Below are 3,278 nucleotides of genomic sequence, written 5' to 3' on the forward strand. Positions count from 1 at the left end.
TTGCTCTAAATAATTCTCCCCTAATCCAAGTAGTCACCCAAACCTGGACGTGGATTTAGAGGCCTGAGGGCCATCTCACACATTTATTCAGAAAAAAAAAACAAGTTTCAATTAAAATTAAACAAATCAAAATCTTGTGGACGTGTGCCTTTTACATGTTGGTAAAATGTTTAGGATGAGATGGAGATATAACACTCATGCACCGTGAAAATTATGAAGGTCTAAACATGTATCAAAGGGACTCACTGAACATCAGTGGATTTCTATGGGGCAAACGTACTTAAACAAGCCACTGTGACCATTGAGGCAGAGCAGAATGAATGATACTGATGGGAACTATGAGGGTTTGTAGTTAAATTCCTGCTCTTACAGGATCAGGGAGTGTCTGTTTAAAGATTATTAACATACACTGTAAAATTTAATTAGTTCCCAGAACTCAAAAAAATTGAGGAAACTCATTGCCTCAAAAGAATTGAGTAAAGCTTAACTTAAAATGACTAAATTAGGACAACTTGTTTATTTTGAGTACTCTGTACAAGCTCATTTGTTCCCAGAACTCAAAAAAATTGGATCAAGTGAGATGACCAAGTTAGGGCAACTTACTCATTTTGAGTACACTGTACAGCCTTGTTAGTTCCCAGAACTCGTTGCCTCAAAAAAACTAAGTAAAGCTTACTTAAGATGACTAATATTGCAAGTCTGCAGTATTAAGAATAACTTGATATTTCTGACTGTACAGTACTAATTGTTTACTTACTGACAAACATTTCAAGTTCAACTAAATGAAAAACAATTTGTGGTAACCTGAATATGATTAAAAATAATTAACAACACTTTTTGTAATGATGTTAAAATCAGACCAACTTTTATTTTCAAACACAACAAAGTATAACAGCCAACATACTGGACACTGTTCTGCTGAACAACAAACAATTATATTGCCATCACGGTTATAATCTTACAATGAAACAAAGTCTCAGATTTAGTTATTCTAAAAATAAGTTTAGGCCTACCACAAGTTTGTTTTGTACTTAAATTACTTATATAATCAAAATAAAATATTTGTTGTTCTGTCACAAGTGTAGTCTCTAATTTAAACAACACATTTGTTTTGCATTCCAACACATGAGCTGGAATGTTGTAATATTTTAAGGATGGCTTGTTTCCAGTCCAGGCATTACTGCCTGAATGACTATCACGGATCGAGGTGATCCAAATATAGGTGCAGAAGAAAGTCTTTAACTTCCCTTAAGTACAGTGGCAGTGGATGTGGGTTGGAGATGCAATGAGCTTGAACCTGCAGGCGACCATCTTCACTGACCACACCATCTGTGACGGAGGACTCATCTCTCCTGTTGTCCTGCAAGCAAACAATCATATTTTTTGGAACATGAACTTAATTGCTTTCTTAAAACATTTTTTTCTGCATTTGGTATGAAACAGACTCCAATTTAGACAATCTCAGGCTCCCTCCCCACTGGAGAGGTGACATTCAATGTCCAAATTGTCAGTCTGGATAGCCGTGACCCCCACCCGACACACAATAATGTCATGAAAGCATCATTTTAAAAAGGGCTATGCAAAGATGGCCAATAACTTTCATTCTAATGATGTGCAAAATGATTTGGGCACAAAACAAATTTTGCTGTTAAACTTGCAGACTTCACTATATTCAGTGTAGACCCTCTAAACTAAGTTTGGGGGATGTGATCTTTCAAGAAATGCAGACCAAACTGTTGTTGTTTGTTTACTTACACAGCATGTCTTGTAGAATTAACTGGAGTCACCAGCAACAGCCTAGTGCAGTCATATCTCAAGTCTAATAACAGAAGACAGGAAAAGATCAGTAAAGAAACAACTTCCCCAAACCAAAAAAGAAGTAAAACAATAAGTAAAACAGGCTGATCTAAAGTATGATTAAAGTTCAGCCTGATTAATATAAATGTCACTGACAGTTGCTAATATATTGGAAAACCAAAATACTTACCACTGAGTTGATGTCTTTCTGTCCAACAGCAGGAGTGCTGGTCCCGAGCCTCAAAGACAGTATGAAGCAAGCAGAGGGAGAAAAAACAGAACATTTTTCAGAAACCGATTTGATCCTTAATGGCTGTGCAATCATTGTAACATAGAGTTTGCTTATGTTGTTAAATAAAGGCTAGATTTGACATTAATAGATGCCACAGATGTTCAAGGTGCCACAAAGCATGAAAAAAATGGACGTCTTGGAAAACGTCTGGGCATTTTTGCAAATATGTGACGTCTTGATAAATCGAGCAGATATTTGAACTTTCGACAGCTACATTCTCGCCTGAAAATATCTTAAAAGTTGATTTTGTGACCCAGAAAAAGTAATAGGTTTTTTAGCCGCGCTCCTCCACCATTGCTGCGCTTACAAGTACGCACAGGCTCCGACGAGAGCTCTGTTATAGCTGACCGGGAGGTCAAGGCTTGGTAAGAGTCCGCGAGCACAGCTAACTCCTGGCTTATTGTTTTCACCCCCCCGAAGAATTTTGTCTGGGCTCTTATCTCACTTTTTTATTTCAAACAATCAACAGAAAATTTCACAGACACATTTTTATATAAGGTTTTTAAGGCTGTGGTGTTCATTTCTAAGTAACATGAGCCCAGCCGCAGCAGCAACGCTAGGCTAACACTAACTAGCTAGCACGGTGCTAAACTAAGAGAAGCCACAAAATCAGTTTGAATAAGAGTAAACATTTACTCACCAAGTCAGTGTATCAGGTAAAGATCCACAGCAATGACAACAATAATCTCTTGAGCTGACGCTTTCCTAGGTTTGCTCAACATATTCCATAAAAAATGCTGGCACCATGAACTTGCGGACTGATCCGTGCTAGGGAGGAGGACGGTAGTGACGTGGCATTTTCAAAACACATCTTTCATCCCTCCGCACTGAGAAGAAAAACTTCTGTTTTACTTAGTTTTTCTAAATTAAGACAACTCAAATAAATTGAGTTTATCAGCATTTCTGTAGAGGACAGAACCACCTGCTTTAATCTACCATGATGCTCTGTGTTATGTTGCCATGGCAATATGAAGTCAAATAAATACAAATATATAAACTGCACATTTGAAGGAGGACAAGAAGACAGGCAACTGGAAGAGCTTTTGAAGCAGGGAAACTTTTCTGGATTACTCTTAATTTAACTGGAAATTTTGCGAATACAAGTCAAGGAGGAAACAAGGAGGCAGGTTGGATTATATCTGAGGACAGGACGAATGAAGGAGAAGCATGAGGAGAGAGAAAACAGCAG

At 37.7% G+C, this 3,278-nt stretch overlaps 1 long non-coding RNA gene across 1 annotated transcript; it reads right to left on the bottom strand.

Annotated features, from left to right (window-relative positions):
* Positions 1–853: 853 nt before the first annotated feature.
* On the bottom strand, positions 854–3,020 carry LOC147326605 (uncharacterized). The gene is made up of 4 exons (XR_015130622.1): positions 2,730–3,020; positions 1,988–2,036; positions 1,756–1,819; positions 854–1,360 (listed from the first exon to the last, which is right to left on the bottom strand). It is a non-coding gene; the product is annotated as an uncharacterized LOC147326605 (long non-coding RNA).
* Between the last annotated feature and the right edge of the window lie 258 nt (positions 3,021–3,278).

This window comes from Aulonocara sp. 'chitande type north' Nkhata Bay, linkage group LG7 (genome assembly GCF_057382095.1).
Source record: "Aulonocara sp. 'chitande type north' Nkhata Bay isolate Kocher_YH1m ecotype deep benthic linkage group LG7, A_spYH_male_GT1.1, whole genome shotgun sequence".
Lineage (NCBI taxonomy): Eukaryota > Metazoa > Chordata > Actinopteri > Cichliformes > Cichlidae > Aulonocara > Aulonocara sp. 'chitande type north' Nkhata Bay.